The sequence below is a fragment of the Rhea pennata genome, chromosome 24 (assembly GCF_028389875.1).
Source record: "Rhea pennata isolate bPtePen1 chromosome 24, bPtePen1.pri, whole genome shotgun sequence".
In the NCBI taxonomy this organism is placed as follows: Eukaryota; Metazoa; Chordata; class Aves; order Rheiformes; family Rheidae; genus Rhea; species Rhea pennata.
This window is the reverse complement of record NC_084686.1, coordinates 1,372,688-1,391,216: the sequence shown is the minus strand read 5'-3', so window position 1 is coordinate 1,391,216 and position 18,529 is coordinate 1,372,688. Positions and strand designations below refer to the sequence as shown.

The 18,529-nt window shown below is 40.9% G+C and overlaps 1 protein-coding gene across 5 annotated transcripts in view; it reads left to right on the top strand.

Annotated features, from left to right (window-relative positions):
- The window catches only part of SIK3 (SIK family kinase 3), a 104,201-nt gene that overhangs the window by 10,960 nt on the left and 74,712 nt on the right, over nucleotides 1-18,529 (top strand). For 2 of the 5 annotated variants that reach the window (XM_062594461.1, XM_062594459.1), the window contains exon 1: nucleotides 15,047-15,090. The exons of the other annotated variants lie outside the window; for them this stretch is intronic. The gene's annotated coding sequence lies outside the window, so the exon portion shown is untranslated. Of the gene's footprint in view, nucleotides 1-15,046; nucleotides 15,091-18,529 lie in introns of those variants that run through there. 5 annotated transcript variants of the gene reach the window in all.

Below are 18,529 nucleotides of genomic sequence, written 5' to 3'. Positions count from 1 at the left end.
AGGCACAGGACAACTGTCGGAGTTCCGTTAGGTGGATGCTTGGCTTGATGCTAATGAGAGTGAAAGAGAATGTGGGGTTGTGGCATCGGATTAACGTATTGCAATTAAACTGTGAACATCCACTGCCTTTCAGCAAGCAGATGAGTTATTTCATGTCTCCTTCCAGTGACTTTTAAATATTAGTTGAATCTGAAGCGCTTTTCAACAAAGTGGACCCTGTGAAGTGTTTTCAAGGCTGAGAAGTTGCAGGTAAACTTCTGCCAAATAATATAAAATATTATATAATAATATAAATAATATAAAATGAATTCCCTTAATTTATTTCCTTACCTAAACCACTCTCTTCTCATTGGTTCGTGCTTTTCTACCTTGTCTTTCAGCTGTCTCACTTCTTGAGCGGCCTTTTTCTGTAGGCAGAGAAACGTGGATGTAATTTACGTGAGAGTGTAACGCTGACTACCATGTGAAAGAACCATAGCCATCACACTGTTGGCAAAAGGTTTATTGTAGAGCTCAGTCGTCTAAGGGAGAAAAACCTGTCTCTCCTTTAGCCTGGAATGTTCCCGAATTTTCAGCTCTGTTCAGGTTCATCAGGTGTTCCAGGTTCTTCTCGGGGGGGGGGGGGACACGACAGTGGTCTTCTAAGGCCTAAAGCTTACTGCTGACTGCCAAAGGCAGCTGAATTGGAGCTGATAAGGCTCCACCTAAAATTAACTGTAGTACTTAACAATGTTTTCTTCTTTTCAGTGAACTTTGTAGGAATAAATTGACAAACTAAGACTGGCTTGACTGTATGTAATTGTGTGAAGTCTGATCAGATAATATGCTACATTGCAGTGGGGGTCCTCATTTGCAGCCAGTTTCCATCTGTGGGATGAAAGGATACAATCTGTTCAGATGCAGTGCTGCTGCTTCAAGGCTTGCAGGTGTCTGGAGTGGTACGGATGTGCAGGTTACCCTGGCTAGGGCAGCCTGTATGCCTCCCAGTGGAGGTAAACATACGTGTTTAGATCCTCTGTGGTATGGAATTTTTGTATTATAATCAATGTGAGCAAATTAGATGAAAGAAGGCCTTTCATCATTTGCATCTGAATTCTTAGAACGTGTTTGTCCTTTCTTTCCTTTAGCTAGCAGTACCGCTTCTCCTTATGTGCTTGTTTGCTTCTCTTCTGTGTCTGTGCTGTCCCTTCAAGAAAGGTTTCTGCTTACCTTTGCCTTGAGGCCTGGAATTGTTACTGTCTTGCTGGTAAAGCAGTAGAACTACTGAGGTACAGTACTAGCCAGTCCATCAGCTGTCTAAATCTTGAATCATCAGCTCTGTGGGTTTGTATAGCACCTTGAGGTAGAGAGGAACTCCTCTCTGACCTTCTCTGTGGTTGTCTTCGCTCTGGAATAATTGATGTCCTGGAAAAAATGTTTGCCTTTTCCAAGTCACTGCAACACTATAACCATGTTTCTGTGTTTCCTAGATTTTAGATTAAACTTAGTAGTGCTAACAGTAACTGAAGGTGAAAAGTCTTAGTCGTTGCACTTAGTCTTTTCTTTCTAGATATTACACTTGTAGGAAATCTTTGGGCTGTAATCTTGCAAGTGGTTATGTCAAGATTATTAGCTAGACTGGAGTGCCACTGACAGATACTGGTATTGGTAGTATGTGCGGCAGGCAACTCCTGGCCTGTGGTTGCTTATGACATTTGCTAAATGCAGAGGCAGTTTGCTCACACTGGCCATGCAGAAAGCTGGAGCTCCTCAGATTGCTGCAGGGAATTGTTCTGGCCTCTCCTGTGCCCTCTTGAGCAGTGGGGTTGGACTAGATGATCTCCAGAGGTCCCTTCCAACCTTACTGATTCTGTGATGCTGCGTCTAGAAAAATGGAAAAGGTAATGTGCTGCTTGATGCAGATCCTTGTTCTAGGTGCCTGGAACACAATAGTTGTCTTTTGTGGGAAGCTCCTATTGTCTTTAGTATCTTTTGCATCTTGAGGCTGGTTACAGCTGTAGCTGGTTTGAGGTGTTCTGTGGTTGTATGACTTTCCCCTATAAGGTTGATTGGTATGTGCTATGGTTATTACTACTCTTTTTCTGCACATCTAAACATACTATTAAACAAATAGAAATGGTATCCAGTAACCATTAAGGAGTATGTTCTTGGCTGTACAAAGCCTGTATGTGTTCTTGCATCTCAAACATTTTGACCAAGTGAGACAGTTGTTGGTTAGGTAGCAACCGCTTGTTTCCTAGCGCAATCTCATTGAGAACCAATAAAGGTCCTTCTGATTCATTCGGAATACAAGGATTTTAATTCTTGGTCTTGGTGGTGGCTGTTTTTCACTTAAACTGCTTTGGATGTGTGCGTAAGATAAACAAAAGACTTTTCCTCTTCTGCTAGTTAATTCAGCTGCTTATATTTTGTTTCTACTTGTATGAGAATTGGTGGAGAAGAATGAAATTGTTGGAGTAACCTCCATGAAATTTGCTGCTGCATGGATGTTCTGTGCCCAGTGCCCTGGCAGAGTTGTAAGGGATGTGCCTTTCCCACAGTAGCTGAGTTGTGTGGGGAAATCTATGCTTAGTCAGAACAAAATATTAATATTTTTTCAGCCAAGTTGAGAATCACATTTCACAGTAAAAAGACAAGTGAAGACTGACTAGGTATTTTCCCACTCAGTAGGCACTTCTGCAGTTACTGAGTCATTTGCTAGACATGTGGGCCTTAATCTTTACTTGCCGTTGTTTGTGCTGTGTGTGTTTGGGGGGGGTTGTTGTATGTGCTGTTGATCCCAGTTTGCTACAGGAGATCATTGTTTTCACTTACACAGTTGGGTATGAAGCTAGTTCTTCCATGTGAGCTCAAAGGAAAATACTGTAGGTTGGGAGCTGTGCTGTGGCATCTGAGATTGTACTATCTCTCCTTTCAGACAAGGAGTAGACAGTGTCAGATAAATTATGACAAGGATTAAACTGTTCAGAGAGGCCTGGAAAACCAACATGTGTGCCCAGATGGTGAATTTCCCAGGGAAGTACACTATTCTTTTTCGGTAGCAGTGATCAATCACTCTTGTAGGCTCTATTCTGAAGCCAATGAAAATGACAAGACCAGCAGTTCTGAAAAATGTTTCTAGAGCACTTTTATGAAGATAAGCTGGTAGAATCTGTGTAACAATATCTAGTTCATACTAAGTATTGTCTTTGGAGAAATGTCAGTTTGGAACTTTGAGTTGTTGGAGAATGTGGGTGCTAAGCATGCTTCCTGTGTGAATACTGTTTGCTTCCTCTCAAGCCATGAGGTTGGTGGGAGACTGTAGAAGCGTAAGGGATTTACTCTGTGCTTCAGAATCTCCAGGAGAATGGGGAGGCAGTGGTTAGCACTTTTTTCTTAAAGCTGGTTGTGAAAAATGGTAGGCTTATAATTTGTGTTTGGTTTGAGGATGTGTGTGTCAACATGCCGTGCTCTATGAACAGATTTACACATTCTGTGTTGCTCGTCAAGATTTACAAAAAATTCCGCTTGGTGTTTCAGCAATCTGTCCTCTAGCATCTTACTGTTCAGTGTGGGAGTATAACCTGATAAGAAGGCATGTCAGATAGTAGGGGCTCAGTGGTCCAAGCCTGTCTGGCAGGTCATCTTGAGAGTGGGATTATCAGTTGTTGCAATCCAAATCACAACAGGCGTACCTACTCTTCTTCTAGACCAGAATGTCTGGATGATGATCAGATCTTTGTAGGGCATCATTGAAAGGCAGCTGGTTAATGGAGAGCTTAAGAATGCAAGATAGACTTTTCAAGAGTGTGTGAAATCTTATATATTCTGAGAAAGCATTAATGCTCTGTTTAAACCATCCCAATACAGATGAGGCAAGAAAGGTTTTAGTTTAGTAGAGGTGGAACTAAAATTGCCTTGAAAATGCTATTTGCAGAGTAGAGTGACCAAGGGAATGGAGAATGGCTAAAGGCTAAATCAAAGTTCTTGATTTGTTTTCCCATGTGTGTTTATGGTGGGGAAGGAAGAGGGGGGTTCCTTATCATGTTACTGATAAGCAATGAGGTGCTAAATATCAGCAGTTTGTAGTTCAGCAGAAAATTGGTGAGAAAACAAAATGTGTCAGAGCTTTTACCATGGCAACAAATGGCTGTACCCAGCCTACAGCAGGGTGAGACAAAAGCGGGTCAGATTTTTGCGGAGAAAGATGGGAGCCTTCTTGAGGCTTTATACTTACGCAGCTCTGAAACGATCGCTTGAGTTGCAAATCTGACACTTGCAGATGTGAAGCCTTTAAGAGTCTTGGACAAGTAAAGCTGCCCTCAATTTAAAGGGTTAGTAAGGTGACAATGAACTTCAGAATTTGTCATTAGACATTTGAAGAGAGTTCTGCTGATGTGGTTCTTAGCATAGCAAACCATCTGATTTACCTCTTAAGGGCTGCAGTAGGCTGGAATGTTTTATAGTGTCCAAATCATCCTTCAAGTGGTTTACCTATTCCTGGTGATCGTTTCTGAAAAACAGAGGGCAGCTGTAACACTCATTTGTAAGACAGCTCCCATTTTAGTTGCTTAGCTCTTGGACTCTTTCTCTTGGATTTATAAACACTCCACAGGTGTACTGTCATGACAGCGCTTTCTAATGGCATGTGATGAATTTGTTCATCTGTCTTTTCCTATTTGGGAACGCATGTGGTTGTATAAGGCTGCTGTCAAGTGAATTGGTTAAAATTCCAAGAAGTGTCAAAATACAGAAGTTTCTTAAAAGTTGCATGAGTCTATGGCCTTTAGGTTTTCTGTTAGTGTTCATTTGGTGCAAATTTCTAGGGATCATGCTGTTGCACCTACACAAAGGCTACCAGATAACAAGCCAGACGCTAGATTTTTGGAGACAGATCCTATTTAATTTAAGTTCAAGGTTTTTCTAAACCACTAATTCTGTTCCAAGGCAGAGTTTCTACAGATTTCTCTCAATTTAACTTTTCATTTAGTGGTGCGGCACTGTGTGGGTCAGGTGTTGTGCAGTTTTAAAATGCCAGTCCGAGATGTTGAACTGCACTGTGAAATCCAACAAACAACATTGTTAAATGCTCCCGACTGTAATGGATAGGAGAAGTCAAGCAGATGATATGCTTTTCTTGTAGTTGGCATCATTTGATCGATGTCATGGAAAAAAATCAGTGAGCAGTAGTAAGCGGCTGGGGAACACGTGTTTTACGAAGTATGCAGAGGCTTGTGATAAGACCTATACATTGCATCGTTTTGAGCTCTTCCAGGGAAAGCCGGGAAGCCAGAAGGTTGAGTGGAACTGCCATCACTGATAACACACAAAATCATTTATCTCTCACTTTCTCCCCAAGTGGTTTAAGAATCCTTAATCAAGCTTCATATTATAGTGGATTAAGTTGTATTTGCTATCCTTGATGTGCCCTGCTGGAGTAGAACAGGAGGCTCTGAATAAATGTTGCCACAATACTTCTGTTCAAAAGGTTGTTTTCTTCATAATTGAGCAGGTTATTAAAAGGTTTATGGTTTACAGTTACAGGCATTGCTCTGTCCAGAAGAGCATGGAAACTGATACAGCAATTACTGTAGGGGCTTGTCCTGGGCTGCAGCTCTCACATGCTTCATGGGACAAGAGTGGAACTCGCCAGAAGAGGTCCACTGAAAGGCTCCTGGGGCTTACTCAGGCTTATATTCTGAAACAGATACTGTTGTAGTTCAGTAATGGGCACAATTAGGGGACGTGGTACAGGGTGTGCAGTCCTGCACTGGCCTTTCTTAAGCCCTTTCAAGGGTGAACAAGAAAAATTTCCATCGGGGTGTTGGTTTTGTGGAGGGTAGGTATTAAATAACAAAACATAAAGAACTTCAGAAATGCTATGAAAGCAAGAATATTTTATGAAAGTTGTTTATTCGTGTTTCCTTCTCTATGAATTTGTCCTTAAGGCAAGCAGTTGCAGCTGAAGTGGAATTTTTCTTTATAACAATGTATTTTACTGGTCTGTTTTTTATATCATCTACTTTTTAGCCTCATAGGTGAGTTTTAAATGACTTTTTTTGCCAACTATTTCCTTGTAGATACCATCCTATCCCCCAAACTGTTTTAAATCACTTTATATACATATGTGCGCATGCACACGCACACACACACACATCTATTTGATTGAAAAAATTGCTTTTAATGATTATCAGGTTGTATATGGAACTTATAAAAGAGCATGACTTTCTGTTTCTGTGCCCAGAACAGTCTAACTACAATGGCACATCCTGTTTTAACATGTACCAGTGACCAGATCTGTGCATCTTGGAGTTCAGCAGGGAAACACTGTTTCCTGACAGATTTGCATCACAAACCCTAAGTCAGCAGTTTGGGATTTTAAATGGTAGGGTGCCCTGGCTTGTTTGAGTGAGTCATAATTAAAATAGTCACCAAAGCAAATATGCTTGTCCAAACAAGAGATGCTGTGCAGAGACACCCAAGTAATCCATTTTAAAGCAAGTTACATATCTCTGAGGTAAACAGCAGAATGCTTTTGGTTTTACCACATATAGATCTTAAAATTTTAAAACCTTACGCGTTAGTTTTCATGATAAGACTGCACTTCTTGCTGGCTGAAACAAAGCTGGATTCTCGTCTTCCTAATTCAGGTAGTATCAGGCTAGAAGGGAAAGTGATCTGGGCAAAGTGGATATGTTTTCTGTGTTAGGTCGCAAAACAAAGGCCGTGCTTTAAAAAGCATGACCCGATGGCAGGTCATCTTTGTCACAGATGGAAAACTTCACTGTGCATCAGAATTGTTAAAGAATGGCAAAATTCAGTGCCTAAGATGTTCTGATCATTTGTGAGAATAGGAAGATCATCTCTTTGTTATAATTGTGATTAAAATTGGTTTTATTTTTTCTGTAAAGATTTTTATTCTCCTAATAAATGTGTTTCTAGAATTTGAACTGGAATTCCAAACCTGTCACAATCCTTTGGTTTCTGTTGGCTTTGCAAGGAAAGTAGTGTAAGTGGCTCTGCAAGAATGGTGTGTTATTATTCAGAGGACTTAGCTATGCCTAAACTTTAGAATTTGCAGCCTTTTTTTTACACCCACAATACTAATTCCCAGCTTGTGTAAGAACAATTTATGATGTGTGACTTCAGTGAGTCACCTGATACAAAGTCAGAAGCATTTGTCAATGACATGGATTTGAATACATTCAAAAAACCTGCTCAAAACATTGTGAAATACACCTTACTGATGTTATCCAAAGTCATTGAAGTTGTGTTGCTAGGACTCAAGTGTGTAAGCAGTGTTACTCTGGTGCGTGTGAAACCCTTAGAAATTTATGTGTAAAATGCGGTATCGTTCCTGCTGTAGTCAGCCTCCTTCCATGATTGTGCTGCAGCCTGTCTGACCTTCTTTTACAGGTTTTCTCTCAATAAAGCTCTGCCTGGCTGCTGAGATGATGTCCAGTTGTTGATGATTGTTGTGGTAACCAAAATTTGGGGTTCTCTTCCTATTTGTTTCTATGTTGAGTCACTAAGCATCAACAAGCCTACTGCTCTCTGGCTCTGTTGCTGCACAGTAGGCATTGTGGTAACTCTGTTTTGGCTTTGGATAATGTTTTTCTCTGTAATGGATTCCTTTGTCCTTGGGTTTTACGCATTTGTGTTTCTCGCTATCAAAATGTTCACCTTGGAAGGGAGATGGCAGACACAGCGTTCCAGCAGGTGCAGCCCAAGCGCAGAGTCAGCTCACCTTGTTGGGTCTGTCTGAAGACAGCCAGAGCAAACTCAAGGTCATTGCCAGCTCTTGCCCACCTTGAATTCACTTGCAAGTAGGCTGCAGCTGCATCGCTGCTCGCATACCATTGGCACGGGGCACGTGGGCACTGTTGCTGCTCAGGGGTACTGCGGCCACGTGCAGTACGGGGCTGCGGGATTGCACAGCGGGCGTGAGGCCTGAGAGAGAATTTTGGCCTGCTCTTAGACAAAGATTTGAATTAACTTTTGATAGCAAGATGCTGCTCTGACTCTTGTGGTGTCTAAGTGTTGGCAGCTTGTGGTGCACAGCATTGTTGATTCCAAATGCTCCAACTCATGAATAAGGCCTCAGTTATGTAATTGACTTAAAATCATGACATTTTAAAATCATATCAAATTGTCTGGATGCAGTCTGGGACATCACTGATTTCTTAGTCATGCGCAGAAAAAGCTACTCCTCTGCAATGCAGCATACGTTTCAGGTGACATTCCCTCTTTGAATTTGTGATGTAACCTTTCCAATTTTGATTTTGTGTGCATGTTATGGGAATTCTTCCATGGAGTTGTATTTTTCTCTGTTGTTGGCAAATTATAAGCCAAATATATATGCACTTTAGTGTGTCTGTTTCCCATTGACAGCAATGTTTTCAGAGTAGCTGCTGTTCACAAAGTGAGAGTTTTCCAGTTTTGTTTTTCTTCTCTTCCTCATGCAAAGTAAACACTTGGAACTAAACTTATTTTTAACTGCTTGATAACAGTTACTAGATTAGTTTACTATTGATTAGAATTTACAGGGACCGAAGGGAGGGCTGAACTGTTTGTATATTATAAATGTTTATAAGCCTGTGTGTAGTTCGTCTGAAGATAGATGGGGTGGAGAAGTAGTAGTGGAACATGGATGACAAAAGATGAGTGGATCGGAAAAGTAAAATCTCAGACTGAACACTTACAGCTAGGCCAATGCTATCCTGTTGTCCTGTATGCTTGGACTTAAGTCTCAGTTTCTTAATTCAGGTGCTGTGAGAGTATTGGCAAAAACTTCTTGAGGCATGAAGGCCTTTGGATCCATTAGGCTTCTATCAAGTTGGTGTATACTAAGTACTTTCAATAATATTGCTAAGCCACTTTTGTGAAGATGAATGGATGGTGGGAGCCTCTTCACACAGTTGTAGTTCATTTCATTCATTGTTCTTGTGTATGTGTGTGAGAATGTATAAAACCCCCCCAAACTTATTATTCTACTAGCAATTTTTGAAAATTACAATTTATTAAGTAATTCACTAGTACTATCCAACTCTGTGACATGTATAGAAATACCAAACAGAGTGACTGGAAATCACATTGATTAACACCTTTGGAAGGTTTCTGGTTATCTAGGGCTGCCTGCGTAATCAAAGTACACATTGCATGAGAGTCTGAGACTTCAGTAAGAATTATAACCAGAGTTCCTGTAAGTGCTTTCTCATTCTGTGCAACTGTGATGTATGTGCTTATAAATTCACGTAGGTTGGAATTTTGTCTTTCGGCAAGCTGCCTTATGCACCTCTGCTGCACTGTAGATCCACATTTGATAAAAAGCAAATTAGAAGTCAGAAATCTAATTAGAAGTCATTGGGGAAATATTCCAAAACGACTAACATAGTTTTGGAAAAATTGTCCTTCATTTCACATATCTGCAGGAAAATATTTTCCCCAGTGAAGCTTTATTGTAAGCAATACAAAAGATGGATCAACAGCTGTGCAGAAACATCTTCTCTTTGCATAAAAAGCAGCTACGAGCCAGGCTCAGCAATGGCAATGCATTCTATAAAAGCTATTGGAAATAGTTATAGAGGATTTTGGACAGGAGTAGTTCACATTTCTGCAGAAGAGTGTTGTAGTACTTCTTTATGGTGAACCTACTTCAGAGGGGGATTTATTAATTAAAGTGGATAGGTCTTACACCACAGAATTGTTAGGACTATATTTGCTGTTGCTGCTTGGTTTTGGAAAGAACATGTCTGTGCTGAAACATGGGTGTTTGTTTTGTTAAAAATTGTCCTAGGCTGTAACCTGGCATCCGATAGTCTCCGGAAATTATTTTACCTACATATTAATTCGTTTCGTTTTCAGTGGATAGTCTAAAGCTATGTTAAAACTTGGATTCATTCCAAACTTCCAAAACCTATCTGTTTTAAAGGTTATAGCTGACCTATCCTTACAGCACTGTTTCGTTTTCATCTTCCTTTGAAGGAGTCAGAACTCCTTATGTGATGCCAAACTTGCTTCTATTTCAAAGGACATGAATAGTGAGAGTTATGTTTTGCAGGGATCTGGTGTCGTGCTTGTGCATTTCAAGTGGAGACAATTTTGAGTGCCTGGCTTCGAAGTATATTTTGACTGAGACAACTGCAGTGTAACAATTTGATTCTTGTCTGAAGTTCCTGAATGTTCTCATATAATTAGAGTCCATAGGTAAGGAGAACTCTAGGACAGTGTTCTCAAGGTTCGTTAGTTTTAAGGTCTAGGGAACTGATGATAATTTTTGTTCTATAAATTAAATTTTATAAGCTGTTAGTTGAAATGGATGATTTCCAATAATAGGCAACCTTGCTTGTACCTTGTTCATTCCTCTCCCTCTCCTTCTCTCTTTCCCTCCCCCCCACGCCCTTCATATGATCACAGTGCCTTGATGACTTGGCAGTGATCCATATAACATGGCCATGCTACAGCCAGTACTGGGCTGTGTAGTGGCCACAAGAGAGATGATTCAACAGGTTGACTGGGAAGATGCTTACTGCAGTGATGAATAAATAGTTTATAAAGGCAGTGGCCCATATGTTTTTCTTAATTTTGCCTGAGTTGAGGAGCCTTGTGCTTAATTTTTTTGGAGAACCCCAAATTGTCTTGAGTACTTACAGTTGCGTGAAAAATTATGTGCATGAATAGCTTCTATGAGTGAGCAGTTCAGCTGTTGTGGTTGGCCAAAAAAAAAGATTCAGTTAGTGAGGTGGCTTTGTTTAGACTTAAAGGTTTGGACCACAGTGTTGCGCTGGCGGTCGTAGGAGTAGAGAGGAGAGGGAAAGCTACTAGTTGTTCTGGTAAGCTAATAAGTCCCTGAGTTTTATATTGTATTTATCTTGACAATGTTGTTATCTTCATTTTTTTCCTCAGCTCTTAGAAAACGCTCTCTTGCCTCTTAAGTATTCACTACTGCTCCTCATTTAAGAGCAAGAGTTCTTTGCAAACCTTTGCTTCCAGGTTGAGTTATTTTATCCAAATCGGTGTTATGCTGGCTTTAGTGTTGCTTTCCCAAGCTTTTTCTAGTTTCTTAAGCAGGAACATCAATTTGTGAAGTTGAAGATGACACTGCATGTGTGCCTCTATTGGTAAGACATCTTAAAGTGTTTTGCTTTGCATAATAAGAGAAAATAGATGAAAAGATGAAATAGCTGTGGGTTTAGAGTAGTGCTGGACTTGTCATCTCTTAAGGTTGTTATTCTTAATAAAAGCAGGAGAAGTACAAACTTCTGTTGTGTCTGGGCCTTAACTCAAGAACTTATTCTTGGACTGAGGCAAGAATTCATAGTTCACAGCATATCTACAATCAGAAAAAAGCTTAGAATGCGAGTGTGGAGGGAAATGAGAAGAAGGTATTTGACAGCAGAAACCTGAGTGATATGTGTAGGCTCATTGCACACATCACTGATTCAGCGTATGTTGGACAGGGATTTATCTGAAGGAACTAGACATGTGAAGTTTCATCTTGTTCCATGTATTTTGGCCTGATTCTTACAACTTTGTAGATAGCAGTGCTTTTTAGTGTACCTGTTTTTTTTTCTGCTGTTTATTTACTAGTGAAAAGAGGAATAAAATTGTCTTTAAAGAGTTTGCTTCCCCTTCCTTCCCATTCTCTTTAAGCAAAATGTCATTGTGTGGCTTTGATTTGCTACAAGGAGAAAAACTGAATTACTTCTAAAACTGCTTGACCCCTTTTTATCAGCATCTGGCTGTCATGAAAAGAGCAAATGTGTACACAGGGCGGATGAGCATGTTTGGAGTGTCTTGCAGCTTGCAGAGCTGTGTGTGGTTCATTAGCCACACCTGAGGCCATCAGTTGTGAGTGATCATTGGTACCCAGTAGGTGAGTGAAAGGGAGGTGGGAAATTGCATTGTTACTGTGATACCAAGATCAGCCATCTTCTTTAGCCTTGGGGCAGCCGTCACTCTCCGGCTTCCAAGAGTGCCTTAATCGCCAAGCCACAGGCTAATAAGGGAGGGGATACTCTGCCTGTCAAGTTGGAACTGGGCTACTGTGTAGGAAGGAACGTAAGATTAGTATCATCAAAGAGTGAAAGCAAGAGGGAACATGATTTTGTAGCCTAGTGATGAGGGAACTCCCCTGGGAGGGGAATAGGCATCAGCTTCCATCTGTGCTTCAGGGATTGTTTATGTGTTTTGTGTTGAGAATTGCTGGATAAAGCACATCTAGAGTTGCAGTCCTGCTAAGGAGCCAGTGAATTTCTGAGGGATAATTTGAGGGAGGGAGAGCTGGGATAAGTGACTGTATTTCACTATCATTGCAGCTTGCTGCACTTGACTTGTCTCTTTAGGCTGTCATTTTTTTAGGACAGGGACCTTGGATATTTACAGATGATTGCAAGCTCTTGAATTACTATAGCTTAGTGAGTTAATGTGTCTCAGCTACAAGTGCTGGCCAACCACAGAGTACTCTCAGCCTCCTGCAAGGAAGGTACAGCGTGTTTGTTTGATCCCCTTTAGAAGATCGAAGGTATAGTCTAATATGTCAGACAGCCTATCCCAGAAGGTGAGGTAGTTATCAGGAGCTTTGGGTTGAAGAAGGATCAGTTTTGTTTAGAACTGTTATGATTAAGAAGTTTCCTTTCACTTCTGATTTATTACTTAGGTAACTAAATTGCTTAAAGAAAGAGATAGGAATATGAAAAACTAGCCGGGTAGGAAGCACGGTTTCCAGTAAAGCTTAAACTACAAGTGGTTTATTTGAACCCGGGGGGTGGGGAGGTGGGAGGGGAAAGGATCCTGTTACGTATCTGCTTGTAAAGAAACCAAGAAGGGGAAGCACAGCTGAGAAGACAGAACTTTTAACTTTTTCAGACATCAGTTTGTAAAAGGTGGAAAAAGCTAAGCCAGTTGATCACTAAGTGAAGTGCATGAAACAGTAACTGCTTGCTTGATCGGGAGTAAAAGCTACAAGGGCGTTGTTGCATAAAACAAGCCTAGTCCTGTAACATTTTGTTTAGATAAAAGATACAAAGAACATTTCAGCAGTAACCAGAAGTTATTTAAGTATTTGGTAACCTAATGAACCTTTTCTGTTCAGCTGCCCAGTCAGCCAGTTGCAGTTGGTAAAGGTAAGCTGTGCTAAAGACAGGCTGATGCATTATCCTCAAGACAATAGTGTATTGCAATAAAAGAAAACATGTATGGGTTTATGGTAAATGAGCTGTGTTTCTGAAATTTCATTGTGCTGGCTTGTGCAAAGGCATAGGCTCTGTGTAGCTGTGAGGGTACAACAAACTTCTTCGCACCGAACTTCGGGTCCTGGGTGCTGGCTGTTTGCCAGGCTAGTTTGGTCCTTGCTTTTCACAGCAAGAACTGTTCTGATGAACGTTGCAATAGTATGTGGATTTTTATAACTGAGCGTTAGCTGACAATGCCAACCTTGACTAGACCACCAGCAGACTATTGGGAAAGGGAGAAATCTTTTGATTAGAGGCATCTTCTGTGGAGGGATCACTGCTTTAATAGCAAACGCTAGTCACCCGTTAAGAAGACTATCAGCTCAAGCAAAAGAGAACGGTCTGGACTTTTATATAACAGAATCCATTGACTCAAAGGCCTTTCAAAAACAAATTTTGCAAGCAAACTAGAAACTAATTGCAGCAGTATATATTCTGGTCTTCTGTAAAAAATCATATCTTTGGATCTATCTATATGCTGTCAGATGTTGTATTGATTTTATTTATTTATTTATTTATTTATTCAGATGGACCTGAGTACAATGAGGAGGCATTTTAGTCTGTGGCCTGTGGCACAGGAGAGTTTCCAGCTCGCACTCTATTTGGGAGAACTCAGTGCCAGCCTTCCAGACTGGAAGGCATCTGCAGGTTGAGGGTGCAGAGATCCTGGTCTATATGAGGAAGTAACCTGTAGTATGGTGTTACCTTTTAGTTCATGAAATGTCATAGGATCACACTATCAAGTTAGAATGAGTAACTCAGACTTGATATATAACCCCTTATAAAGAGTGAGCCCACAGGTAGAATCAGTGTGGTGCTTAATTCTTGTTAATTAATAATTCTCCTATATTCTGTCACTGAAAAAAAACTAATCTGCAGCTGTAGATCTGCATTTCTCAAGCATGACTTAAAAGCCTAGCAAACTGTGCGTGTAATGCAGAGTTCATGCTGCTTTTGACCGGGACTTGCAGTGTTTTCCTTTCTCTCCTTAAGTAAATAGCTGCAGCACTTCAACAAACACTGCCAGCTCTTTGAGATAGGGAATTTCTTCTTGTAATGCTTGAAGAAGTGTGTGTGTTTACTGTGAGGATATTCATGTCTTCAAATGTGGTAAGATTAGGATAGAACTGAAAAACCTTTCTCAAATATCAGCCACTGAAAGAGACGCAGTAGCTAGGAAATGGCCCTACTGCACAAAGGCTTTTTACATTTGGGGTGGGTTAGGTCTTGCTTTGTGCTTTTTATGACTCTTACCTGGTTGTTTTGTACTGCGGTTGATAAAAGTAACTGACGCTGTTCATACTCCTTTCTCCGCACTTCTGCAGTGATGTACAGCTGAAGCAAGGATGAGTAATGCTTTTTAAAGAAATGTTACTCTAACCTTTATGCTGGATGCGTAGATTGAACATTTTAATCTCTAGATTTTCCATTGCATCTGGATGACTGTACATTCCTATCAAATGATTCATTTGATTAACATAACTTTTCTATGAACCAAAATATCTCTTCAGACCCTCAGAGCGAAAGGGAGCTGAAGCACAAAACCAGATGTGTTGCAGAAAGTTCTGTTTTGTGTTTTCCATAACTGGAGTGCTGTGTACAAACAGGTTGGAGTGTAATGCTGTCCTTTTTCTCCCCTTACCAAGAGCCCTTGGTTCTTTCACATTCCATTTCGGTGACGTTGGAAAACTTTCTTTTTCTTTCTTTTTCCCCAGAGGGACTAAGCAGAACTGTTTACCCTCAACTAGCCAGCTTTCCCTTAGAAAGAAGCAGGAGTTCTCAAGTACAAAAGGTGAAAGTGAGAGGAGGTAGGAGAGAGGAGAACATGACTGGAGAGACTCAGTGTAGAAACAGTGATGTTTAACTGTCTTCTTGCAAGGTACTCTGCCATCACTGCACTCTTGTTTATTGTGCTTTTACAGCTATCCTGTCTGCTCTCTGTTTGGGTGAATCCTGCAGAGCAGGGTTTTCATGGACTGTGCTAAGCCCATGGGCCAATTTTTGCATTTGGCTGTGGGCCTCTGCTCGACTTTTTGGTGAGTTACTGCTTTGTGAATTTGTGATGAGTACCACGTACTGTACTGCAGCTTGGTTTTTGTCCCTTGGAAGCTGTTCTTTGGACGGTGTTGCAACTTGCAAAACATGCTACTTGGAAGTGAGGCATGTTCCTCACTAGCAAGCACAGCTCAGTCTTAAAGCTGCCAGTGTCAGCCCGTGTTGCAGTGGTGAGAATGTGACTGATTATTGTTTCCAGGAAGGGTCTGCAGGAAGATAACTGAAAACAGTTTCCCAAGTGTTGCTAATTTCTTTCTTTCTCTCCTTAGTTGTGTAGCTGCACTTAAGAAAGACTCTATCTTCTTAGCCTGTCTGCTTGTTCACAGCTGCATCTTTGTATTGCTGTCGTGGCACACTAGCTCACCTTCTGGTTTGTAGTTGTTCTTGTGTGCACGCATTGTTTCTTGGTATCGTGAGCTGTGCACTGGTAAGCTGTGGTCCATGGACTGATAGTTCCTGAGCAATAAGCTGGAAAATGGTTTTTTGGCATGGCATGACAATACTTAACATTGTCCATTGGTAATTTTGACCTTCCCAGCATGTACCAGGTGTTTGTGTATACAGTGACTTGCATAGATGTCATTCTGTTCTCCTGAGGGCATTTAATACAATCCTCTCCCTTGTCTCCCTTCAGTGGAATGGCTATAGCTGTTGAATGCCGTTTGGCTATGTCACTCCAAACAGCTGATCCTAAAGCTATGTTCACCTGTGCTATGTTGAGAAATTACATTACTGCATCTTGTTAATTCAAGTGTATATTTTAAGCATTTCAGAGTTTTAAAACCTACTAAAATGTCAGTCTTTTGTTTCTTCTAGAACATGAAGGCCATTTGTGTGCTATGATGGTGTAACTAGTTATTTTGTGATTGGGTTGTATAGTTTGATCTCTAATGAGTCTAACAGTCATATCTTGGAATGAGGAAGGCTGAGGCTTTCTGCCTGCTTGTAGGAAATGCTGTAAGATGCCTTTCCTGCAGTGACAGTAGCATAGGAGTTCTTGCTGACTGCTTTGAAAGTAATTAATTTATGCTAACAGATCTGGTTTGCATGCTCTGAAATAGAAGCTGTTCAAGTGAATGGCTAAGCTGCACACTGCCTAGCTGTACTTGTATTTTGAGGCATTAAAGTTGAATAACTTTGCTGAAAAAGATTACTTGAGTTATTCACAGCTGCTGCTGAACCCCATTGGCTTTGGTGGAGACTGAAAGATTTTTGGTAAGCAAAGTAGATGTCACTTTTTATACTCTTAATCATCTTTTTTACGGTGGGAGCAACCCTTAAAAATGAGACTTATAAATGTTGTGGCTTTGAAAGAAAACCAAACATGGCTAACTTAGCAACAAAGCGGAAGTCTTACTTTCGCTGCATATTAGAGTTCAAAATACCTCTTCAGTTCTGCGTGCTCTTCCATCTACGAGGCAGACACTTGGGATAAGTGATGTACTGAAAGAGATTTTCCTGGAAAGATAATGGCACGTGATGTGGCTATAGGAGCAGCGCAACCTGCACTTGGCCGGTTTGGAAGCAAGACTCTGCACGCCTGATGCAGACCTGCACAAATGAGGCTCTGAAGGCACATCGGTGCCTGTGTGTCCCAGGTGAATGCTGTGAAACAGGGTAAAAACCAGTATGTAGGAACACCACCATCTCTTTATTCCGGTGAGTGGGTGGCATCTTCCTGCATTCTGAGAGGAGGCTGGGCGGTGCCGGGGTTGAACTGAAATCAGTCTAAGGTCTATTTCAGCACTGTCTGTTGATCTTAGCTGGTTGGTGTTTTGATGTGCAGTTTTGAATTTACTTGGCTGTGTCTAGAAGATAGGATGGTCTTCATGGGAAGAAATTTATTTGGCATTTGTGATGGTAGGGAACAGAAAGGGAAGACCAGCCACTGGGGGACAGGAAGCCACTACCTGGTGACCAAAGTTCATTTTATGATCGGTGCAGTGTGTATCTTTTGTCTCCAAGCCAAACTTTTAAGTCGTGTAGATAAGCTCCTTCGCACAAAGCGTTTCTTAATGTGTAGGGGAAAATGCCTACAGAATTGGCATGGAGTCTGAACAGAGCAAGAGGATTTCCAAGGATGCCCAGTAGACATGACTGAAAGCCTTTTGGAAGCCTTCCTTGAAGTCCTCTCTTCAGAAAGCTCTTAATAGCCAGAAATAGAGTGACGGGGGGGGGGGGGGGGGAATAGTATGTTGCCTTGAAGACTTCTGCACTAGCGTGAATGTTTCCCATGATATTCTCTCTCTTGCCAAGAAGAGATATTACAACTGAAATACAAATTCTCTGGGTTATCTGGTTTCTAGCATTGAGGGCAGTGGTGATATGCTAGTGTTATCAGCCTTGCAGTCAGTAAATAAGCTTTCTGTCATCTGCATTTGAAGAGAAAAAAAAAATAGTAATCAGCCTTGGAAGATAGGGGCTTTGTTTTCTTGTCAATATAGTTTAAGCTGAGAGAAATATCGTTTATCTGCTTCTGGTAGCACATGTCCCTGGAGAGCAAGGTCATCACAAGTGATACAAATAAATGAATAGGGGAGATCGGAAATGTGATCTGAAATTCCTGCAGGCTCGCTCATCTTGCACCCCCCGTGTGTCAAGGGAGAGTGTGTTTACGTCATTGTGCCTTACATAAGGATCTATAATGTGATAGCTCCTGAGGTTGTTTGGGTCTTCTGAGGCTCCTGTATAATTGGTTCAGTATGTGCTCAGCAAAGAGCTGCGTAGAGCTTATGTATGACTTTGCAGCTGCATGGAAAGATTTTGTATTATGGAACCTTTACACAGCTTTAGATTTATTTATTTATTTAATATTACTACTTTCTCTGGTGATGCTTCTTTTTCAGATTTCTTGGACTTTTGCTGCATGCTAGGTTAAAAAACCTGAACAGCAGAAGAACATAATTAACCAGTAAATTAGATACCGAAGGCCAAATAGTCAGTATTTGGGTAAAATGTTTGTATGAAATGAGAATAAGCAAGATGCTATATATTGATTACTATGCTCTTTCCACACTTTCTTGCAAGGCTGCCATAAATCTACCTTGTCCAAGATTGCTGAATTGCTTGTGTAGATTGACTTCATACCTTTTCTGATCACCCTTTCAGAAACAATTAGACATTTGGAAATGTCTTAACCAGTGTACTTATCACCAAATAAATTGAATCACAAAACCAGGAGCCTTGATACAGAAGTGTGGCTCAGCTTTAGGATACTGCCTTGTAAATAAAAATAGATACAACTCAAATTGTGTGAAATGAGA